General features: G+C 36.8%; 2 long non-coding RNA genes across 2 annotated transcripts; both read left to right on the forward strand.

The window, feature by feature from the left end:
* The first annotated feature begins 5,167 nt into the window (after positions 1 to 5,167).
* Positions 5,168 to 7,427, forward strand: LOC104589543 (uncharacterized). Its single transcript, XR_733975.2, has 2 exons — positions 5,168 to 6,604; positions 7,180 to 7,427. It is a non-coding gene; the product is annotated as an uncharacterized LOC104589543 (long non-coding RNA).
* A 4,480-nt stretch (positions 7,428 to 11,907) lies between these two features.
* On the forward strand, positions 11,908 to 15,578 carry LOC104589544 (uncharacterized). The gene is made up of 2 exons (XR_016085302.1): positions 11,908 to 13,299; positions 13,389 to 15,578. It is a non-coding gene; the product is annotated as an uncharacterized LOC104589544 (long non-coding RNA).
* The last annotated feature ends 10,761 nt before the right edge of the window (positions 15,579 to 26,339 follow it).

A 26,339-nucleotide genomic window follows, 5' to 3' on the forward strand; every position in this document is an offset into this window, starting at 1 on the left:
GAAAGTTATTCAGTAACTATTTAAAATATATTATTAATTTAAATATTTTGTTATTTAAGATATTTAGTTTTTAAAATATTTAAATAAAATTTCATTTTTAATGTTAGAGTTTTATTATTTGCATAACATTTAGATTGAATAAAGCATAAATTCATAATTTATATTGTTTGTACATATTTCATGATGAATTTTATAAAAAAATGGGGGAGGTCGTTTAGGAGAAATTTTAGTATATTAAATTATTTAGGTTATTGGAACTAGGGGGGGGGGTGAGAGAGATTTTAGGAAGAATTTTTTGGGAAATGTAGAGTTATTAATTGGTAGTTTAAAAAAATGAAAAGGTTCAAAAAAATTAAAAAAAATCAAAAAAGGAGAAAATTTCTAAGCTTTCTTGTTTTAATATATGTATGTATGTATGTATATTAAAATCAATATATTATAATATAATCAGATTCATACTATAATCAGATAAGATAGAGTTAAATCTATATCTGATCCTATTATCTAAAGAGATCATCCAAATCCAGGATAGTGGGGATAGTCAAAACAGATGTATTGAGATTGGTTTGGTTTGGATCTTTGGTGTGTATCCAACCCATTTCCAATACAAGTAGGGATGCCTAACAGTACAAATATGTATCTCAAATATTCATTAGGCTTAGCTTGGAAGAAGTACAAATACAAATATGTACAGTACAAATACATACAAAATAATATAAAATATAAGGTTTTGCGCTCTACATATGTGTATTTGTACTCCTTCCAAATGGAGCCTTAGTAACTGCTACCAATGGCCACTCATGCCTCCAGAAAATCTGCACTTGTATAAGTGCATGGGAGTGCAAGGCTTTGTGTAGATTTTGGTTACTTTTGCTTCATATTTGACATTGTATTGTTTGTTTATGGAAAGTAAAAAAGCATAATGGTATAATTGGGAGTGAGGATGGAAGTGAAAATGCAAAATAGTAGTTGAGAGAGAATTGAGGTAGGAAGAAGATGGTGAAAACTTTGCATCAGTTTTTGAGATGCAAAATTGGCATTGCTATTAAGTGCAATGAGACAAAAAGTAGGAATTTTATATCAGGTAGGAATGCAAATTCTGTATCAGCCTAAAAAAATTTAGGCTGCATAGACTAAGAAAAATTAGTATTGGTGCAGGGAATTAAAGTCATATTTTCTTGATAACTTTCTCTTAAAGATTTTCATAGCCGCTGTAAAACCCATAATTTGTTTTTCCTATTTTTTTAAAGTAATAGGGTGTAGAATTTTTGTTAAATTCATAGAAAACAATCACAATAAAGTACAATGCTTCAGGCAACTGTTACCAAATTATTTTGGGTCATTTTTATTTTGCAGAGAACAAAGTTCATTTTATCCAAACGGGACCTAAGTTAATGTCTTGTTTCAATGGTTAAAATCAATTTCGTTATCATCTTTTCCTCACTCACCATATAGCGTCAAGACTTTTGGTCTTTTCCAGGTGTACTGAAAAGGACGTTTAGGTTGGATAAATATGAAGTTCCATCATAATCCAGTTGCCCAAAATTAAGTAAAAATGACTTCTCCAAGGCATCAGGGGGGAGGGGGGTTTGGATTTTTAATGTCATTGGAGATTAAATTTAATGAGTGTTTAATTGATTAATTGCAAAAGACTTGTAATCATGCTATGAAAAAAATTGTAATTCTTTGATTTGCAAATCACAATTTAAGAAGAGATGCACAAAAATCATTGTACTCAAAAAACCACAATTTTCAAATCACAAATTATGATTTGTGATCGATTTAGAAAGTCGTATCTGAGCTAAATGTACAGCACATAAGAGTGCATCCAAATACTTTGAAAGATTGGATTAATTATGACCATTGATGTATGGTCATGACTTGATCAAATGTGATCAAGAGACATCATGTAATCATATTAATAACTGTTATCTAATTGTGAACATCCACAAAGTTGAATTTTGTGATTATAGAGTTTATAAAAGGGTGTAAATCATGCTGGTTTTCAAACAAGTTTTTCACTCAAAGTCACTGCATAAACACTCTTGTCTTTCTTAATCTAAATTATCACATAAGGTTTTTCTGGAAATTCTTCAGCTTTATTAGTTACAATTTCTCATCCAAAGTTCTATTATATCATGAGAATGAATTTATTAATAACCCAATAACAAATTCAATCAACTGAATGGGGGACAAATAATGATCTAAAGGCAATATTTTTAAATATCCCTCAAAACTTCTCCTCTAGTTTTCTATAACTATCATCTCAACATGATAAGGGCCTTAGTTGATAAGTTCTCTTACTGATTGTACCACCAGAGACTTGGGATCATATCTTACTGTAGAGGTTGGGTTTGCTGAGGATGGGCTGCCTCCCATAGTGTAGCTAATAAGCAAAAAATAAGAAAAGCTTTTGCCATGGATGGTTTTGCTAAAAGGTTCAATCTAGAAAAATTATCTCACCAAAGCAACTTTGGTTGAGGAAAATAAAAAAAAAAATGTTGGAATAATTCTTAGGAATATTCAATAAAATATGAACACATATCCCATTTATTTTTTTCTAAGACTATATTTGATTTGAAGGAAAAAGTAGGGAAGGGAAGGAAAAGGTAACTCTATAGCCAGTGTATCCCTGTTTCATTGGAAAAGGCTTTGGCTATCCACGCTTGACAGCCTCAGCTGTCCACCTCGTTGGTCCATACAGTCGTTGTGCTTTAGGCACTGTTGCTGTTTTATGAAATTGATACGGACTAACGTGTCAGGCAAAGAGCACCGGGCAGAATTTTCCAGTTTGTTGCAAGAATTTACGAAAAAGTACGGACGTGAATGAGCTCACGTGATCATATCTGACGTGAATGAGCTTTGCCAGAATTCAGAAGCGCCATGACACGGGTTAACACTGGGCACGTTCTTATCTATTCACGCCTATGTTTTGATATTTAATAAAAATAAATTAATATATAATTTACCCATTCTCAAAATAACGTGGCATTCCCATAAATTCTTTCAACAGCAGAGGTTATTGGCCCCCTACAGCTAAAGTTTTTCTCCATGACATCATGGCATTGTGGCTTCTACGGTCTGATACACTATGACTGTTGAAAACAGCGGAGCTTTGCTGGCTGAACTTCAAATCAGCCCCAACAAGGGGGCACCTACAACGTCTCATCATTTCTCCAGATAATTCCTTATCATTTTCTGATACTATCATCAGGAGATGTTCTCAATGTATAGTAGGATGTGCTGTGAAGCATTGTGAGGCGCTCCTTGTGGGGCTAATTTGAGCTTGGTATTAGGAGGACATAATTAAGGGGAGAATGATGGTTTAACCTAGGGTCAGAATTTATAAGCTCAAAGTACTGATAGGATAGGTGTTAACTTGGAATTGATGCCAATTCATGGGTGGCTGTTAGTGCATAGAGTGTGGGTTGTTGACATATGTTTATGACTCTGTAGTGGAAATCAGAAATCTTTTTGATGTTGTTCTTATTATTTATTGTTATTATTTTTTTTAAATAGTGTGCAAAAAAGTTGGTTCAAATGGTTGAGGGTCCGTTTGGGAGTGATTGAGATAAAATGATGGATAATATATTTAAATGATTTGTGTTTTAGTAAATGGAATAAAATTTATCCTTGTTTGAAAAATTATTTAGACTTCTTATGCTAATTTACCCGAATAAGTGCATTTACCTATGTTCTTTTAGTTCCCAAGTAAATAATACAATAACTTTTTTAGTCATACGAAATCATTATTAAAAGGGATAATTTTGTCCCATCCAAGTGCTAACTTTATTACCCACATAAGAGATGAGTATCATTACATAGAAATATAAATCTTTCATGAACCCCACATAAATTTGGAAAAAGAACATAGATATATTGTCAATGGGAACCAAAATCCCATTGACCAACTTACCTCCTCTCAAAATCCAATTAAGGAATGGGCTTTAAAGTAACTTCATAAGTTTTTTGACAATTGACAGTCGCCATTATTCATTAATAGGAAGATGAAAAACTATTTTATCCTTCATTTTTCTTTGAAATTTTAAAATAGTAACATCTGAATATACATATCCATAATCTAGTTACATCTTACAATCGGTTGAGGGATATTGTGCAAGGGAGCTCAACCCAAAGCACATTATGTTGGTTTCAACTGCTTCCTTCAATTAGGGATGAAAATGGTTCAAATTAGATTTGAATTAGGGTATATTCGAATCTAATCTGAAACACTATAGGGCTGACTTGATCTAATCTGAAGATCAATCGGATCTCATAAATACCTATTTGAATTCGAATCCAATCAAGATGTCAGATATCCAAATATCATTCAATCCAAATTATTTTTTTAAAAAATTAACAAATTATTAAAAGGAACAGAAAATATAACTATTTAAATAAAAAACAAAAAATACAAGTATTTTTTCAACTATTTTCATCAATATATATATATGTTTTTATAAAAAATAAATAGTATAAAAATTTTAAAAAATACAATATAAATAATATATTTATGAATGAATAAATAACATATATACATATATAATATATATAAATAAATAAATACATAATATATATCGGACCAGATCCTTCCAAATCGGATAGATGATTATCTGATCCAGACATTCGAAACAGGTGTATCCAAATCCGACAATATAGAATGGATTGATCGGATCCATTTGCATCCCTACCAGAATCACCTTCCTCTTGTATAAGGGAGCAACGGTTGTAGGGTAATGGGAAAATCTCCCCATCAAATTTGAGGTTAGTTGGATCCCACAGTATTCCTTCCGAATGAGGAAAAGCGGCCACAGGCACCTCCATTCCCCCCCGGCCGGATCTCCTCTCCCTCCTCCTCTCTGCCCTGCAACCTACAACCGGCCCATCCCACTGAACCCGGTCAGTAATGTCACTGCCATTTCGATTGACCGCTGCAACCCAAAAAAATTCAGGTTGAGCTCCCTTGCACAATTCAGGTTTTGTCAATAACTCAATTCTTAAGATTCCTGGTGAGGAACAGTGCCTTGCATGAATGAGAACAGCTATGTAGATAAAGGTCACACACATCCAATTCCTTGTTACGACTTGCGAGTGAAGTCGGATTGAATCTGAATGATCCATTTTATCCTTATATTCACTGTCGAGAGATGCAAAACACGAGGTAAACCTTGTTAGCTTCGTGCCTCAAGGACCCTTTAGAGTTGAGACTTTTTCTTTTCTATTTTATGATCTTTGAATCCCCGCCTTTAACAACATTACCGCTTGTTCCTTCCTGCTTCTCATGGGCTTGCTGTCTGAACAAATGCTATTGAAGTTTTGGGCATGTAGAAATAAAACCAGATCCCTTCATGGCAATCCCACAACGATTTATTTGCCTAGATTTTGCATTCAGATGTTGGGGATAAAAAAAAAAACGGAATTGGCAAGAGCATTATTTTGACAATTTGAAGAAAAGTGAAAGCAAATTTTGAAATTAAAAAATTTTATACAAATCATGTGACATCACGATGCACTGATGCAGGGGGATTTTGTCAATTGTCAGGAAATTCCTCATATTTTGTGATTTTTTTTAAATTTTCAAATAGTAGGATATGTTTAAGGGATTTTTAGACTCCACTCTAGCTTAGAATTCAGATTTGAATTGCAGATTTACAACAATTTAAATTTATATACAGTTCCACCTATAACACCCATATCCACCTGTGAATTAGCATTAATTTCGCACTGGCACCTACCCTGAACTGTACCTGTTGAGATGAGATTTCTAGAGTGGACTGAACGATAAAAACCCATTGTTTATTTTATTTATTAAAACATAGGTGTAGTTTAAGTATTTTACCCATAAATAATTATTATGATTGATTGAAAGCTGATTTCAGTTCTTCTGATTTACTAAACTTAGCTTATAAGTTGGTTTATACATGGTTTTCAAAATCCGACCGGACCAGACGGTCAGACCAGAAAAATCGGTAACCGGTCAGTCCCCCGGGTCCAGTAATATTATAAACCGGTAAATCTTTAAAACCATTAAAAAATCAGAAAACCGATGACCCGGGTGGTCGAACTGCTAAATTGTTCGACCCGGGTAGCTGTTCGCGGGTTATCACTTTTTATTTTCCCTAATTTAAATAAAATAAAAAAAACAAAAAATAAAATAACCCTTCCCTCCTCTTACGAACGTTACGAATGTTTAGGGTTAGAACCCCATTTTCATTCTAAGTTTCTAACCCTTCCCTCCTCTAAGCCCTCACACCCCACCTGCGGCGGCCAAGACCTACGGCGTCAGATGGCGATACACAGCGACCGACGGTGATTCACGGCGACCGGAGACGGTGGTGAGCTTCATCTACGGCGGCCACCGTTGATTTTGCAGCAGGTCCAACAGTAACGGTTGCGACAGTAATAGATCCGGCAACCGACTTGCAGCGGCGGCCGACAATTTTGCAGCAGGTCGAGCAGTAACAGTTGCGGCAGTAATAGATCCGGCAACCGACTTGTAACGGCGGCCGGCGATTTTGCAGCAAGTCGAGCAGTAACAGTTGCGGCAGTTGTATTTCTTCATCATGATTTGTGAAATCTCTTTCCATCGTTGATCTTCTTGCGAGTATGCAGAAACCATCGAATTGAATTTAATGTCATTCATGGAAGGATGAGACCAAGATTCAGAAGCTGTAGTTATTGTAAAGATGATAACATGTTGAAGCATCGCTTAATGATGTCATCCATGTTGAAATCCCTGATATCTATCTTGTTTTCACCCATTGTGCATTTGTGCCCCACCCTAACTGTGACTGAGTTGATCAAAACCTCCTGCACCTTCTCTTTGTTCTGGTCCTGATTTCTAAAACCTGTTTCTGAATTTCAGGCCACTGAACTAATATCTAATTACCTATATATTGTTTAAAGCCAGAAGAACCAGATCACATATTCTTAATTTGTTTCAAAATGTAATACAAAAAGCAAGAAATTAAGAATTACATGGAGTGTATTTGCAGAAATATTAAGCTTAGCAGTTCAATCATGCTTACATTATTATCCTGTTCCAATTTTTTACCTAATTTGTTTCCTTGTAGCTGGATGCAGAATTTTGTGGATATTGGTTATACAATTGGTGCATTTATGACGTTGTTCTCTACATGTTGCTTGCTTGGGATTGATATATCTCGTATACATTTTCAGGATCCTGAATTGCTGATGATGTTCGCTTTCTCCTTTACATCTACCACAAGATGATGGAAAAATTGAATAACCGATCCTTGTGGCATCTTGTAGTTCGTGGTGCACTGTATCGTAGATGTTTCTGCATCTATGATAATGAGTATGCAGATTGGCTATCTCTCCCCCATATTCCAGGTCTTTATGATTCTGAATATGGTAGTTTACTGCTGTGTAACATTCTATACTCTAATATCAATAATTTTTCTTTTTATGTTATGTCCTATAACAGAGAGATTAGTCTAAAAGCTGGAAGTATGCAATATTAGGGTACGTTTGGTTTACAGTTGGAATCAGAATGGAATGGTTTGGTCCCTAGTTCACAGATGGTTTAGTCTGTATTTTTTTTTGTATTTTTCTCTATTTATTTGCAATTTTCTGTTTTTTATTTTTATTTTTATTTTTGTGTTTTTTCTGTATTTTTTAGAATTTTCCTGTATTTTATTTTTATACTTTCTATGTATTTTGTACTTTATTATTTTTGTATTTTTTCTGTATTTTATTTAATTTTATGTTATTTTTTATTATTTATAAATATAATTTTTATTTTTAATTTATTTATGATGTCATGGGTCAAAACGTTTGACCCAGATGGTTGAACCACTTAACCGGAAACCGGTCCCCTGATCAGTTCTGCTTCCGGTTCGTTTTTAAAACCTTGGGTCTGTAGGTTCCACCTGAAAAGCTAGAAGCACTATAGTTCAGCCCTCCTAAACGGGTAGGGATGGCAATTTCCACCCTATCTGGTGGGTACCGGCCCCTACCCAACCGGATTGGTGCTTCTTTCCAATTTTTTTTTTTTTGAAGAATGGATCTTGGGGCAGAGATAGGTTTTGGGATTTTACAACCAATACAGGTACCGTTGGGATTTGGTATTAAGCTAAACTCCTTGATATATACATTGAATTTAATAGTGCTTTGAATTTTATATAAATAATAATTAAATAATTTTTGTGTATTTTATATGTTTCAATCACATAATTGGAAATTTTGATGTTTGTTCATATTAATTTTCTTGTTTATTTCTTATAGATAACAGAAAATTATATATGGGTTCTATACTGAATCCGCCAACTTAGCCCATCCCACCCTAAAATGGAAGGAGGATGGATGGGAAAGCTTTTGCATTTTCATGTGCAAGGGAGGTTTGGATCTTGAAATCCGACCCACTATGGGTTTTGTGGAAGGTATGAATTAGAAGGCTTGGGAAGATAAGAAGGGTCTAGAATTTATAAAACCCTCATTGAATCTATTCCATTGCCGTTCCTACAAATGAACACAAAATTCATCCAATCTTGTTCGAGATTTACTTTGCTCTTCCAAAAAACAGGCTTTTGTCCTAAAAATATTTAGGATTGCTCCACATCATATTGCCACATTAAATTAAATAAGGCATAGATAACACCTCCATAAACGGGCATAACTATATAAATGCATTGGGTCATTTCCAACTTCTAAACAAAACCCTAATCACTCTCTTCAAATCATAGATCATTCTCTTGCAACCCCAAGTTCCACCATCTATTACCATCAAATTCAAAGGAGAAGAAAATATTTTTCTTTGTCAAAATAAGGCATTGTCTAAGAAAAAGGAAATATTAATACATGTTTGACCTTAGGCATTAATCTCTAAGGCCCTGTTCATATTTCGGTAAGCTATTTACCTGATAAATGCACTTACCCAAGTAATTGTTAATCAGGAAAGATTTACCCAGGTAAGTGTATTTACCCATGTTCTTTTATTTTCCATGTAAATAAGGCAATGACCATTTTATCCACAAAAGTCCATTATTACAAGGGACATTTTTGTCCCTTTCAAATGTTGGCAACTTTCCCCCAATGTGAGAAAGTTATCTACCCACCGGGTAAGTGATGGTCCCCATATAAATCTGAAAAAAGAACATAGGATTTTTGGTCAATGGGAATCAAAATCCCATTGACCAACTTTCCCCTCTCTCAAAATCCAGAAAAAGAACGCCCCCTAAAAGCGACTAGATGCCTTATCTCGATCTATTCAGCCTATCAAGAATCCAAAGATACGATATTGTATGCCCAAATTTTGAAATGTTGTGTACTATCAACACTTTGAACCTTGGGGATTATTGCATTTATTTTTATGGGGCTCAAGGCTCATTATGCAGGTGACCGATGATCACTCAGACATGCTTCATGTATCAAACTAAGGCTATGTTTGGGAGTGCTTAAAAATAAGTACTTATTTGGACCACGATCACACCATTAAACACTTATTGGTGTTTGAGAAATAAGTCCAAAATAAGTGCTTTTTTTTTTTAAAACAATAGCTTATATTTTAAATCCAAATTTCCAGTTTTTTTAAGTACTTATACAATGAGGACTTATTCATTTTTTTTCTTGCAAAATTATCCCTAGTTAAATTTTAAAATACCACTTATAATATCCCGAGTTGAATTTTATAAAAGTTTTTTTCTAAAAGTACTTTTGTAAAAATGCTTACATAAAAGTATTATATATATAAAAGTACTTACGTAAAATTACTTTCATAAAAGTATTTTTACAAAAGTACATTTGTAAACGTGTTTTTATTAAAATGTTTTCATCAAAGTACTTTTGTAAAAATGTTTTTACTAAAGTGTTTTCATAAAAGTACTTTCGTAAAAGTGCTTTTATAAAATTTGAAAGAAAATGAAGGACAAAATACCCACAAACGTTTATTTAAGTGCTTATTGGAGAAAAGACTACCAAACACCTAATATGAAATAAGTGCTTATTTTTTAAAATAAGCACTTGAAAAAATTGGGTGACAAATGCAAATAAGTGCTTATTGGAATAAGCACTTATTTTTAACATAAGCACTCCCAAACATGGCCTAAATAAGCTACGTACCAGTTAGCTTTACAACAAAAGCCTTCAGTAAATATTATAACTCAAATTACCGTGTTTATCAGTAGCAATGCAAATTTCATTTGCAGTGGTTTAAATGCAAATAGGCCTTGTGTAAATTCTTGTTTGCTTCTGTTTCAGATTTGGCCTTGTCTGGTTGGTTTGGCTCAATTTGGAAGGAGCACAAAGACAAATATATATGGTATAAGTACAAACGAAATAATACAAAATATAAGGTTTTGCACTCTACATATTTATATTTGTACTCCTTCCAAATGGAGCCTTTGGGAAAAATTAAATAGGAAGTAAACATGTAAAATGGTGTGATCTTAGCTTATATTGCTAGATGATGGATGTAGGAGACTAGGAGGAGGGTTATTTATTTAGGATGAAGGTAGGAGGGACATTTTTGTTTGGGAGTGAGGTAAGAAGTAAGATGATCATGAATTCACCATGTGGTCTTCACTATGAGAGAGAATTGAGGTAGGAGGAAGATGGTGCAAAATTTTTATCACTTTCTAAAATGCAAAATTTACACTGCTAGTGAATGCAAATAAGACAAGTACAAATTTTATATCACGTAGGAATCCTACAAATCGAAGTTACAAACAAATAACTGCAAAACTAAACCAGGTGGAAACTTTATATCTGGTTCAAGTTTGCACTGCAACCAAATGCAGCCTAAAATGACGTATACTAAATTAAGAAAAATCAGTATGAGTACAGGGAATTAAAATCACATTTCCTTGATAAATTTTCAAGGCCACTATCAATAAACCCAGCCGTGGAGGTTAACTAGAGCAAAAAAATCAAATTAAAAAATCCCAATATTTTTTTTCTTTCTTTTTCCGCAAATAAGGTGTAGAAAATTTGTTAAATCACTTTTTTTTTTGCTCAATTTTATTTTTCGCAAAACAAAACTCGATCAAAAGCAAAAATTTATCCAAATGGAGCGTACATGTCTTGTTTGAATGGATAAAATCAATTTCGTTATCACCACCACCGAGGGGTAGCCCAATTGATGAATGATTTGTCCCGGTGATGGTGCGATTTTCTGGCTATTATATTTTCCGTAGATAGTGATTAATACAAAAGAAAAAGAAAATCGTTATCACCTTTTCCTCACTCCTTATAGTGCTAGACGTGTGGTGTTTGCCAGAGACTTTGATAAGACTACTACGATAAACGAGTCCCATACTGCAAGTCAGGCATTTATATAAGATTATATAAATAATATAGTTCCATCAAAATCCAAAAGCAAAAGACTAAGCGAAAATGACTTTTCAAGGCATAAGGGCTGCTTGAAACATGATTCTTTTCATTATTTTGCTAAGTGGGACTCCTACCTAAGATAGATTTGTAACATAATAGATCATTTGATCGGCAAATTATCAAAGAAATTGGCCTGTCGGAAATGTTGATTCACAAGTTCATGACCATTCTTGTTCTTTTCTTGGTGAGTAGGTTTTTCTTTCTTGCAATGCACAGATTATGGTGATCATGCTTCTGCACAATAAGTGATATCAGAATGAATATATAAGCTCAGGGTACAATTTAGACTAATCAACTGATCGTATGCAATTCATAAGTTCTGTAGTAGGGATATAGGAATTTCTGTTTATAATAAATAAATTTAGGCTCAGTTTAAAAGGAATACAAACACAAATATGTAGAATGCAAAACATTGTATTTTATATGTATTTGTATTGACATATTTCTATTTATATTCCTTCCAAACTGAGTCTTGTAGTCGAGTGTATCCTAACAAGCAGAGAAAAATTAAAACCAAAAAACACACACAAATTCAGGTTTATGGAAGGTTCTACCAAAATGTTCAATCAAAAGCAACTTTGGTTTGGGAAAATAGTGGAGCATTCTTATAACCGCCCAATATATAGACCATGGGTTGGACCCCGTTTGTTTGAAATACAACGCAGTGAAGCACTAAGGGATTTGCTATGGGTAGATTACTAATGTGTCCGTGTTTTATAGGACTAATGGGAGAAAACTTTGGCTGTCTACATGTCTCTCTATGTGACAGGTTAGTCCATACAATAATGTCTTCAGCACTATTTTATGTGACAGGTTAGTTCATATACATTAACGTGTCAGGTAGAAAGGGCTCTAAGACAGCAGAAATTAGGTGGTTGCAAGAATTTATCACAACAATAATGAACATAGCTGATATGAACTCTGCCACGAGGGTATCGCATTGTGGCTTCCAGTTTGCCACACATACTACTGTTGACAGCATCAGAGCCCATCTGGGTGCTGGGAGGCATGATTAAACCTCTCTGAGGTCCCAGTTATCAATATCAATATCTGGATTACTATGACAAAAATCAAGCTAAAAATCTTTTTTTTGGATTATAGTTGATAACCGCAACTTTTGGATTGGGTTGAATTAAGCCAATATCTAGTTCATTGGTATAAGATAAGAATATGTGTTAATGGACTGAATTTGGGTTGAAACCAATCTAAATCAAAATGAATTTAAACAGATTAGATGGTCCAAACATTAATTGGACTGGTTCAAATTGGTCCAAAACATTAATTGGATTAAATTGGACCTGATCCATTTATAATGGATTCACATTGGACTGGATTAAATTGGACCAAATCTAATCCAATTAATACCCCTGCCTCCGGTCTCTGTCTCTCTCTCTACTTCGGTTGTTGTTGTAGAAAACCCAACAACAGTAGAGCAGATTAGATTCAGGAGACCCAAGAACCAACCCATTCCAGCTCCAGATTCAACCCCATAAATCTCTTCTACCAATCAGTCCCCTCACGGTAAAACCTCCATGTCTTCTCTATTCGTGTCCACATTCACCTCCAACAATTAACAGCAAGAAGAAGGGTTCCGACATGTCTTCAGCATTGAAGGATAAAAAGAAGAGCTTTACATCTGCAACATGGAGAGGTCTTGGATGCACATCCTCTTCACAGATATCGGCGCCGGAGGCTATTCGGTCTTCGGCAGATTGGCAAGAGAAGAAGGTGAGGAAAAAGAAGCAGAGGAGCACACAGAGGAAGAAAAGCCATCATGTCACGGAGATGACGTCTATGGGGAATCCAACTCCTGTTGTAGTTGTCCCTGATGTTTGGTGCTCTCTTGGGATCGGTTTCGCAGCCAATGCCGCGCCAATTGATTGTGTTGTGTCGAGACGTCCTGTAGCGGGAAGAGGGAGGATTGATAGTGAGAGGATAAATCAAAGAGAGGTGTGCCTTCTGTTTATGTTATTCGTGGCTTTTGTTCATATATTGGGTTTTCTTTTGGGATTATAACTGATAGGGGTAATTTTTGGAAGCTTCACACAGAGATAGAAGACCCGCACCTTCTTATGGATCCAGACGATTTTCTCTGCCGGTTGCTTTGACGGAATTTGAAGGAGGGCCAAGGGTTCAGGAAGGGGTGATGAAGCTCTTTCATGGTCATCGAAAGGAGGAAGAAGAGGAAAGAGAAAGATAAATACCAGAGGTGGGGAGATTTGTTTATGAAGGAGGAAGGAGATGAATAATGTTTCAACCCCTGATATTTGAACTTTAGAGTTTAAACAAATCTTTATCAAACGGGAGTAAAATATTAACGACGAAGAAATATTTTGTTAGACTGGATCGAATTAGACCAAATCTAGTCCAATTGACTGCCTCCCGTCTCTCTCTCTACTCCGGTTGTTGTTGTAGAAAACCAAACAACAGTATAGCAGATTAGATTCAGGAAACCCAAGAACCAACCCATTCCAGCTCCAGATTCAACCCCACAATTCTCTTCTACCAATCAGTCCCCTCACGGTAAAACCTCCATTTCTTCTCTATTCATGTTCACATTCACCTCCAACAATAACAGCAAGAAGAAGGGTTCCGACATGTCTTCAGCATTGAAGGATAGAAAGAAGAGCTTTACATCTGCAACATGCAGAGGTCTTGGATGCACATCCTCTTCACAGATATTGGCACCGGAGGCTATTCGGTCTTCGGCAGATTGGCAAGAGAAGAAGGTGAGGAAAAAGAAGCAGAGGAACACACAGAGGAAGAAAAGCCATCATGTCACGGAGATGACGTGTATGGGAATCCAACTCCTGTTGTAGTTGTCCCTGATATTTGGTGCTCTCTTGGGATCGGTTTCGCAGCCAATGCCGCGCCAATTGACTGTGAGCGGGAAGAGGGAGGATTGATAGTGAGAGGATAAATAAAAAAGAGGTGTGCTTTCTGTTTATGTTATTCGTGGCTTTTGTTCATATATTGGGTTTTCTTTTGGGATTATAGGTGATAGGGGTAACTTTTGGAAGCTTCACACAGAGATAGAAGACCTGCACCTTATTATGGATCCACACAATTTTCTCTGCCTGAAGAACCAGCTTGCGATTAAAGCTTTGACGGAATTTGAAGGAGGGCCAAGGGTTCAGGAAGCGGTGATGAAGCTCTTTGATGGTCATCGAAAGGAGAAAGAGGAGGAAAGAGAAAGATAGAGACCAAAGGTGGGAAAATTTGTTCGATGGTCTAATGAGGAAGGGGATGAATAGTGTTTCAACCTCTTTTTAATATTTAAAAAAAAAATACCTTATTATAGAAATTATATAAAAAATATTATTTTTATTGATAATAAAATATAAAAGTTGTTCTTATCAGCTATAATCCCTTTTTTCTTCTTAGAAATACTGTATAAAAAAGTTTAATAGGAATTCCTACAAAGATATCAAAATATTGCACAAATTAAATAATTAAAAGCAAGAGAGCTGAGTTGAAGATTCAGTTCAGCTAGTTCAGCTCTGCTTTGAAATTCTCCAAATAAACTTAGTAGACATCCCTTTAAATGATTTGACAGATGGTAGAATTGAACTGTCACAATCTTGACCAAATATATATTATAATCTGGTATGCATGGGGCCCACGTGGGAAGCTAGAAGCCGTTGTCCTTCAGCCCTCCCAAATGGGCATTGGACCCATTACCTCGCTCCTTGAAGAGAAGATGTTTTCATTGTTTTTCAACTTCTAAATAAAACCCTAATCTCATTTATTAAAATATTAATACAACTGATATCCAAAGTTGAGTATATATAATGCTTATCAATTTGATTGATATATTTTTTTCTTTACTTTTTTTTTTTATTTTATAAGCTACAAAGGGATGGGATTTATCATCCCAAACTATTAAATGTTTTAAATATTGATGTATCAATGAATCCATGCATATCTTGGTGCATCAATACAAACATAATTTTTTTTTTTACTTTTTTATTTTATAAACTACAGAGATGGGATTTATGATCCCATACTATTAAATGTTTTAAATATTGATGTACCAATGTATCCATACATATCTAAGTGCATCAGTATAAATATATATATTTTTTTCTTTATTTATTTATTTTTATTTTCTAAGCTACAGAGGGATGGGATTTATCATCCCAAACTATTAAATGTTTTAAATATTGATGTATTAATGTATCCGCATATGAACATGCATCAATGCGGACATATTATATTAATATTTATTAGTCCTTGTCTAATCTCACTCTTCAAATGAAAGCTCACTCTTTTCAAACAGACTTCATCCTTTGCTAACCAAATTTCATTAACTGACTATCGCCTTTAATGTCTCTGGTTTCGTCATACTTTTGGTTATTTGAACTTTAAAGTTTAAACAAGTCTTTATCAAACGGGAGTAAAATATTAAAGACGAAGAAATATTTTACTTCGTCAAAATAGGGCATTCCACGAAAGTATTTTCCATGATTTACCTACTTGGATTTACAGGTGTTTTAGAAGGTTTTGACTTCAAGAAAAGCAAAAATAGTAGTAGAATAGCAGAATTGCAAACAGAGTTCACCATTGGAGCTATTTTATTTGTATTCTGATAAAACTAAATTAAACAGAAAAAAATACAACAATAACAAAGGTAGAAGCATACTTTATCATTTTTTTTTTCACAAGAGGTGTCGAAGACAACGGATGATGCAATTCAAGAAGTAGAAATTTGGTTCACAAACAGGGGCGGAGCTAGGATTGTTTATTGAGGGGGCCAAAGTGTAATAAATATGGATACGAGGGGCCAAAAGATAAGAAACATAGGTAAGAGGGGCAAAATATATGTGGAATTTAAATAACTATAAGGATTTTCAAGGCAAAGGGAGGAGGGCCATGGCTCCCCTCTGCCACCCCCTCGCTCCGACCCTATTCACAAAGAATGAGTTTCAGTAGTGGGAGTTTTCATTCTTAGGGTTGAGATTTAGGGGGTGTTTTATAACGTAAATGAGAAATTGGGTGACGTGTTTTTATCCACACTACACCTGTGGTGTGAGTTAAAACACACCACCCCACAACAGGATAGTTATTCTACATTATGGACAAAGATATGTGGATTGAATGACACAACATCTCCCTAGGTGTTCTACCCTGTGTTATGATTCCATGCATCTCACTTACAAAATTTGAGATGATCTGTGCCATTAATCATAAAAAACAATAATTTATTTTTTAGTAATATGCATAATAGAGAAATATTATTAAACTGCCATTGACATGAACATCTTTTGTTGTTTAATATAATGAGCTTTCACCCTTCAAAATGTTAATCATTTTAATTTCTATTATCACTTTGCTTTGTTTGCTACCGTAAAGAATTAACATAAAAACTAAAGCAAAGTATACTAGAATTTGAAGCAAAAATCAGAATTTGCAACCTTTTTATGTGAACTCCATTAATGTATTTGCATTTAGTGCAAATGAAATTACACTGAAAACAAATGAAATCTTGTGCATCAAGTAAAAAATATTTTCTTCTAAGGCTCAGTTTGAAAGGAGTACAAATATAAATTTGTAGAGTGCAAAATCTTGTATTTTGTATGTATTCATATTGTACATATTTGTATTTGCATTCTATCCAAATTGAGCCTAAGGAGAACTTGTACATATGAGAATATAACTCTATAGTTCCTGATAATATTCTTAACATATTTATTTTTTGTTTCCTATAAAATATTCTATTGTGCCATTTACGTTGGGGATTCTAATCCTCTAGACAGCAAAGGATATAATTAATCTAATCAAATCCAAGTTAACCGTGCAGACTTGCACCTGATAGGCACTGCAAAATCAGTAGCAGATGCGTAAATTCTTACCGGTGGCGATGATAGTCGTTGCAAGGGCAGGCGACGACAGGAAATGGTGAATGATGGCAAGCTTTTACTCAGCAATGGCTAGCCTTGTAACGGCCAATGAAACCAACCAGTGAGGGGGAAATAATGCACAAAAAAATAAAAACAAAATTACAAGAAAATGGAGATGAATAACTTACAGCTGACGGTCTGGTGATGTAGTGGTGTTCGGAGTAGCAGTGGTGCATGACATAAAATAGAGGTAGTAGAGGCGAGCTTCACAGCGACAAGCATAATGGCAACAGTAATATGTTGAGAATAGTGCGAAGCATGGAAAGATACACTCAAGGTTCAAAGTATCGACACGTATCGGCCCATATCGACCAATACATATCTTGTTGGGAGCATCCAGATACACTCCTACTAGACCTGTTCATAGGTCAGGCTTTCACTTTGTATTAATAGATTTTTCTAAGGCCCGAGTCCAAGCCCGGCCCTCATAAAAAGTTCGAAGCCCGAGCCTGGGCCCGAGCCCAAAATTTAGCCCATGTTGTTACAACTACTGAAGCGGTTGAATAGAGAAAGAGAGAAATTACAAAGAAAAAATAAAAGATGTATATATTAAATTATAAATATATACATTTCAATAAATATTATATTATTTATATATTTTATATAATATATAAAATACATATTATGTATTTTATAAAATATATAATGTTGAATTGGGCCGGGCCGGGCTCGGGATTTGACACAGTTGGGCTTACTGTGTTAGGCTCGAGGTCAAGCTTGCAGGCCTAATTACATGCACAAGCCTGATCGGGGTGCGGGCTGGGCCATTGGGCTACTTGGCCCATGAATAGGTCTAGCCCCTATAGAGGGTGTATCGGGGTTCTATCGATTCAGGGGATGGAGAAGCCTTAAACCGCCCCCTAAACCGGTTTAAAAAAAATAAAAAAGTATCAATACTACCCAATACACCTCTACCGGCGTATCGACATTTAGAACCTTGGACACACTATAGAATAGTGCAGAGCATGGGGTGAGATTGGAGATAAATGTCTACAGTAGCAATGGACTGTCTATGAGAAATAACCGTGCATGGAAAATATTTTGCCTTGTAGTGTAGATCAATCCACGGTATAGTGTAATTCAGTCCACACCACAATACAACCGAATGATTGGTTTTGGCATGGAACATTTCAAAACATATTATCTTGTGGTACATCCACACTACCGTACACCACCTTAGTAGTGGGAGTTTTCATTCTTAGGGTTTTTTTTAAGGTCATTCTTAGGTCTTTTTTCAAGTTAACATGTTTATAATGTTCTTGCTGTTAGTGGTGGTATTATGAAAAAACTTTCGGTCCATTTAAATTATAGGTATAATCGATTTGTATAGTGAAGCCATGCTTGCTTATTTCTAAAAAGGAAGGTTTTAAAAATCGATCTGAAAATGAAATCATTATGACCACCGATTTCTACCTCACCAGGTATGTTCGACCATCCATGTCTAACAGTTAGGCGTTTTTAATATATTAGGGCAGATATTGTTAGTCTTAGTCTTTTATGAGTGGTTGTCCGTTGAAAAAGAAAGAACTATATAAAGAAAAGAAAAGAAGAGAAAGGAAAAAAAAAAAAAAAGAATGAAAGAAAAGAGGAAAACAAATAAAGAAGAGAAAGAAAAAAAGAAAAGAGAAAAATGAGGGAAGGGGGATGAGAAAGATCTGACGTTTATCAGTGATGGTGACGTTCATTTTAACCCGGATTTGTTAGTGCTACTCACACTAACCTTACAGTGTTTTCAACCGTGTGTTAAAGAACATCCCCCATACTTGATTTGATTGTTCATGAGAGGATGTCTCCAATGCAAGACTGCGATATACTGTGAAATTGGTGTGAGGCATATTCTGTGAGCAGCAAATCTGATTTGTTTCTTTCTACGGAACAAAATTGAACTTTCTTTTTTCAAGGAGCAAAAGTGAATTCAATCCAGCTAATGCTTGATGTTTAATATAGTTTATCTTCATGGGCACAACAAAGGGTGGGCCTGAATCCCTAGTCGTCTAATTGATTAGGGCTGCAAAGGGATTGATCTAATTTGACTTGTCAATATTTAGATTCAAATTGAATCTCGTCCATTGATTTTAGATTAGATTCTGATCAAACTCAAACTGATATTGGATAATTATTATTAAAGAATAATAAACTAAGATAAAATGTCAATACAATGAACTAAAACAGTAAAACTGATCATAAATGAATTGAAAATAATTTTCACAAGACTCGAATGACTATATATTAAACATATAACAATTCAAATACCTTTGCTAATATACACAATACAAATCTTATGCAGATATAAGAGCATACTCTTAAATATAATCATATTGGATCGAAATATCAGATAAGGGCTTATACATATTTGACATAATCATAAATAGATTAATTAATCAAACAAATAAATAAATAATTGAAATCAGATCCAATTCAAATTTGAATTTAGACCAACAGATACCATTTTCAGCCCTAAATCATCTAGTCATTAAGAGTCATTTAAAATTTGTTTGAACCAATCCACATATGAATCACTTTTTACCAAATTAGTCTTATTATCACTTTTCAGAGATAATGATCCAACCTAATGTCAAACTCCATTTGAACATTATCAAATGTTCAAACTGAAATGACATTTGAAGTCTGAGATTTTAAAAGGTCCCAATTCATTTGGTATAACCATTGAGAAAAAAAAAAAAAAACTTGATTGTAAGATTGCCACTTAGCTACTTAAAAGGCCACTTCTTCTTTGAATGTGCCAAGAGGCATTTTAAATAAATTTCCTCAAAATTAACCCTAAAAAGTATACTTTTGACACAAACGCCCCTCTTTAATCTTCTTATTCAAAACCCTTTTCTTTCTACTAAATTTCCTTTTGCATTTAGAGAGCTGACAACAGCAATGTGTAAATTGGTGGGTGTTGACCTTACTTCCATGTTTTAACGTTATACTGTTGTGTCTCCTCAAATTTTAGAGAGTTAATTAAATTTGTAAATGGACTGTTTCTTAAAATAGTTCAATTGCATTCAAAGGTATAAAAGTGAAAAAGTATATTTTGAATATCTAGAGTAGTCTAGAACCACATTCAAATCCTTTTTGCTTTTTAGAGATAAGTGTTCAGTTTTAACAAACACCCCCTAAGCAAAAATTCCTCCATTTCAGCCACTTTGGTCATAATAAAAATATGGTTTTTTCACTCTCACATAGAAGGTGAGAATAATTAACTCAACTTCCAAAAGAATATAGTCACCATTATTAAAAAAAAAAAAAACTACTTACATTGAATGATGTTGGACCTATATTTTTCTAATTCAGTTTCTTAATTCAAATAAGAGGCTCTCTATGAAGACGTTGGATGATGTGGGTCACATCCTTGTATATGACATAAAGTCATCAATAACAAAATTAAAATTGGGGAAAATCTATGATATGGTAAGAGTTTCAATCAATCAAAAATTCATTCATGAATTTTGATAAATAACACCTGATTCACTATTAAGTTTATGATTCCAATTGATTGGTCAGACGCTTTTTAGATATTATCATAGTCGAACCCTTCAACTTAATTTACTTTTCTAAAGCTGTGTTTGGTTTGAAGGAAAAGGAAAGGTAGAAAAATTCATACAAGATTTGTAAAGATTTCTCGGCCTTTCCCTACTTTTTCCTTTAAATCAAACATAGCCTTAATGAAATAACAAACTTAAATGAGATTAATCTCAACAAAATAAAAGGCATGATTGCCCAAGGTACTTATACCTAATTAATATGACGGAACCGACATGATGGGTTCCCTTAATTGTGCACTCAAGGTTGGCTCCTGTATACACATTTGCAAGTATATAGTTATCAAAATCTAGATTTTATCTTTTCTTGAAATTTTAATTATCCTCTTGGGCTAACAAACTATCCTTCTCTATCTTTCTAGTCTAGTCTAGATTTTCAAGAGAATGGAGCATGGGTAAATGGAACATGGATGCCAAATATAAATTGAAGCTTTCCAAGTAAGGGTGTCAATAGACCAGTTTTGGATTGGACCTCATCCGGTTTAAAATTAATTTGGACGGATTGACAGACCAAGAAGACATATTGGATTGGATCAATTCGGTCCAAAATATTTATTAGATTGGATTAGACCTGATCCATCTATAATAAATTTATATTAAATTAGGTTGGATTAAGCCAATATCTGATCCATTGATATAAGATAAGAATATAAGCATCAATAGATTGGATTTGGATTGAAACCAATCTAAATCAAAATGAATTTGAATAGAATGGATAGTCCAGACATTGAATTGAACCGATCCAAAACGATCCATAATATTCAATGGATTGGATTAAACTTAATCCATTTATAATGAATTCACATTAGACAGGATAGGATTGGACCAAATCCATTCCAATTCACACCCCTATCTCCAAAGGACCAATATACCACACGCTTATTCAAATTAATGATAATTACAATCAATTTCGCTGTCATGCTAGTTACAATCAACTCTTTATTAGCTTTTCCTCATTCATCTTGTAAAGTCTGCCACGTGATCTCTGCCAGATGTTTAGATAAGACTAATCGTACTATGATAATGAATGGTGCAAGAATATGGAATCCAACGCACCATGTGAAAATGAATCTTGTGCAAAGCCAAAAGGTGTGATTCTTTTGATAATATAATCAGTATGCATTTGATTCTGTGGGCGTTTATAGATGGATGTTTTTAGATAAATATTTTTATTAAAAAATATCACCTTTCACTTTAATGTTATTTTATTATTATTTTCTTGTTGTTTTATTGGGCATTTCAAGCAATACCTCATAAACTTATCTTCCACCTCAGCTTACAATGCTTCAAGCAAGCACCGCAGTTTAATATAAGTTTTAGGCTGTTGGGAGAAACCAGAATTTGATGTTTCCATAAGCTTACGCACATAAATTCATGTTTTTCTAATTTTTAATGTTTATGTGATAAATATTAAAACCAAACAATGGTTTCATTCACAATAATTGTCATTTCCTAAATAGCAATGATGTGGTGACATTTTTTCAATAAATGCAAAACCAAACATGTTCTAATTGGCTTCCATATAATATTCATTTATATAATGATATAGAAAAATTGTTTATAAGATCATAATATAGAAATTTGGGCTTTTACAAAATTCAACCCCTTTGAATCTTAAGGGTGCAATTTGGGTTGGTTCGAATTAACATTTTATATTTTCAGGCTTTGGATCGAATTTATTGAAATTTTGACAAAATTCCAACCCTAAACTGTTAAAGTTGCACTCCTAAAGGCAAAAATTTAGCAAATACTAATCAACCTAAACGGTTAAAGTTGCTTGATAGAACTTTTGTGCGGTTTCAAATTTACAAACTTGTACTACCATTACTTAGAATTTTCTTGTAATAAAGAAAAAAAGTTAGTAATATTGTTCTTGTGAGCAATTTTGGATTTTTCATAGATTATTCCTCCGTTACTACTGATGGATGATGATTTGGCCCGACCTACGAAATGGTGACACGTGGGCCTGACTCAGCACGAGCAACAGCTCAACATCGGGGCCTAGTATGACCATGTAACGAGCCCATAACGTAGCTCGCAAAAGAAGGAGCTCGCCACAACGCGAGCTCTGGGTTCCCCGAGCTACCCCGAAAGGGATATTTTGAGGCAAATTTAGCTCGCGAGCTAGGGAAACCAGCTCGCACGAGCCCCTAAGCAGATAAGTCATCCCAGGGACCAATTCTACTAAGGGTAATCCTGAAGCATTCCGAGCTCGCTGCAAAGTAGCTCGCGAATGAGCACCACGAGTGTTTCTCAGGAAGCTTCCATCTGACAGGCCATACCGATTAGACTGCGCCACATCCCTTAACTGACGGCGCAGTCCCTGTCCTTTCGACAGTCTGCCCCCACGTCTCTCAGCAGGCGGAGGCGCGCCTGCCCTTTGGAGACGTGTCACTCACCCGGGCAAGGAGTACGTTTCAACGGCCACCTACGCAGCACTGGCAGGTAACGGCTGTGACAGGGGCCCAGTGGCGGTTACACCCGATCTGACAAGAACGCCCCTATAAAAGCGCTTAGGGCAGAAGAGAAACGGCTTCTTCAGACTTCTAATCTCTCAAGCATAGTGAAAAAACGCGACCTACACTCTTAGCTACCACACACTTCTTTTCTCTTTCTCTTTCCCCTGCATTCTAACTTAAGCATCGGAGTATTCCCACCGGGTAAAATCCTCGGGAATCCTTCCTTTCCATCTTCTCAGGTGCCGTCCGTCGCCAACAAGGAGCCAGTCAGCAGCCAGCTAGGTGTGCCCGGATCGTGTCGCATCATTTGGCGCCGTCTGTGGGAAACGCTTCTAAAAGCCTCCCTTTAAACTTTCACAGTTCCTTCTTTTTTGAAACTTAGCACCCATGGCTTCTTCAAGCAATGTCGGACGTAGCATGGAGATGGACATCGCCAGGGAACTGCTCCAGGCCCCCGTGGTCTGCATTGGGCAGTTCACCATTCCCCTTTTAGTGAACGGAGTCCCTAGCCTGAATGTTCCACGAGTAGTGGCGCCTGTGAGTGTTCCCCTTCCCCCCTCCGTTGAGACAACCTTTGCTGAACCCACTGTTGTCCCTCCGACGACAAGCTAGAGCCAACTTGACAACCTGGTGCAGTCCAAGCGGGCCATGCAGGCCTAGATGCAGCAGTTTCAGCAGTTCCAGCTCTATCAGCAGCAAGTGCTGCACCAAGTCTCTCAGTATCACTATCAACAGCAATTCCCTCAGCTGCCTCAGCTTCAACCCCAGCTCCCTCCTCGGCACCCGGCCTCACGAAAAGCTAGGTCTCGCCGCCAAGATGAACGCCCTTCTCGCCAAGGAGAGGCGTCCCAGAACCCACCTAAGAGCCAAGCCTCCTCTCGGAGCAGAAAGGAAAGACCAGCCACTCCGGTCTCGTCGCGGGCAGTCAGGTCGGGAGGACCCCAGCTCGCCAGGTCTACATCACCCCAACAATCGAAGTTCGAAGCTCCACTTCTGGAGAACCGGTTTGAGATCCTAGCTATAGACTCTAAGCAGAACCCCTCTGTCCGCAGCCATCACCAACAGCCCGAGCTGCTTCCTGCGCAAACTGTTCCTGACAGTACGGAGGTGAGTAGCACCAATGCGGAGCCCGCCAAGAAGCAAAGACGCCGCCGCCGAGCTCGCCGAACTACTTCCCACAACCTGCCCGAGCTCCGAGGTGGGGAAGAGGTAAGCTCGGGTGAAGTTAAAGCTCCCCTCCTTTTTGTTCCATCCCCCCTGTCTCCCGAGCTCCTGGCTGTTCCAATGCCCAAGGACTTCAAGCTCCCCCCTCTCGACAAGTATGACGGGTCGTTCGACCCGAATGATCATGAAGACGCTTTCCAGTCACAGATGCACCTAGCCAGGGCTAGTGAGTCTTGCATGTGTGTGGCCTTCTCCACCACTTTCAAAGGAGCGGCCCGCACGTGGTATCGGAACCTTGCACCCAAATCTATAAGAAGTTGGGCATAGTTCGCGCAAGCCTTGACGTCCCATTTCATCACCAGCAAGCGGTGCCTGCGAACTGAGGAAAGCCTTTTCAGCATAGTCCAGAGAGAGGGAGAGTCCATTCGGGGCTATATCAAGCGGTTCAATGATGCATGCATGCAGATACCGCGCCTGGATCCCGCAGTGCGTCTTGTAGCAACCAAGAAGGGCGTGACACACAAAGAATTCAAGTGGCACATGGTTGTCAACCAGTCGGCGACCATAATTGAATTCCTCAAGCTTGCGAACAGGTTCATAGCCACGGAAGAAAAGATCAACTAGAAGGGTGAGAGTGCGCCCGAGAAAAGAAAAAGAGAAGGAGAACGTTCCAGCCAAGGAGACCACCGAAAGAAGAAGGACGTAGCTCGGGGGGCAAAACCGAGTTAGCCGTTCCGGCCCCCTATAGCAGACCGAACTGATTACACCCCACTAAACGCGAAGTGGGCTGAAATCCTGATGGAAATCAAGGATGCCATGTACGTGAAGTGGCCACCTCGCTTGAGGGGGAATCCCAATGAAAGAAATAAAAATTTGTATTGTAGTTTTCACAGAGACCACGGTCATAATACCAATAACTGCAAGAATCTCCATGACGAGATAGAGGAACTCATTCGTCGCGGATATCTAAGAAATTTTGTACAGAATAACAATAATAATAATAATAAGGCAGGTCGGCAAGGGGAGCACGGTAAGGATGCTCCCGAGTCCAGCAGCAGGCCGACTGAGCAGTCACAAAGGCAGCCTCCGGAAGAGAGGCTAGTTCAGGGCACCATCCACATGATAGTGGGAGGCTCGATCGTTGTTGGTTGTACCTCAGCGGCAGCTTGGACGTCAGTTCGTGAAGCTGCCAGGGAAGAACAAAATCCTCCTAAGCGGCCGAAGATGGAGGAACCGATCTTCACGGAGGACGATGCGTGCAGGGTCCACTACCCCCACGATGACGCGCTTGTCATAAAAGTAAGGATCAATGATTTCGAGGTCAGGCACGTCCTCATTGACTCAAGTAGCTCGGCGGACATCCTCTTCAAAGCCGCGTTGGACCAGCTTCAGCTATAGGGAAGTGACTTGAGGCCCACAAACACTCCCTTGATGGGCTTCAGCGGAGAAGAAGTCAGGCCCCTTTGAAAAATAACAGTACCTGTGGAAGTCAGCACATGGCCCAACGTAATCAGACTCAACCATGACTTCCTAGTGGTCGTGACCCCCTCCCCATACAACGCCATAATAGGCCGACCGATCACCCATGTCCTACGGGCAGTGGTCTCCACTTATCATTTGGTGATGAAGTTCCCTATAGACTTCGGTGTGGGGGTAGCCCGGGGTAACTAGCTTGAGTCCCGCAAGTGCTATGTCGCCGCCCTTAAGAGGAAGACCAAGGCGGCCGACGACCTCGAACTGGAGCGGCCTACGGAGCAGAGCGAAGAGCGAGCTGTACCCACGGAAGATACAGTTGTTGTTTCGACTTCAGCAGCAGACCCAGCTAGGACACTTCAGATCGATGCTTCTGTCTAGAAACCCCTACGATCCGAACTAGTAAGTTTCCTGCTTCAAAACTTAGATGGTTTTGCATGGTCCAC

Source organism: Nelumbo nucifera, chromosome 4 (assembly GCF_055504915.1).
Source record: "Nelumbo nucifera cultivar China Antique chromosome 4, China Antique-T2T, whole genome shotgun sequence".
In the NCBI taxonomy this organism is placed as follows: Eukaryota; Viridiplantae; Streptophyta; class Magnoliopsida; order Proteales; family Nelumbonaceae; genus Nelumbo; species Nelumbo nucifera.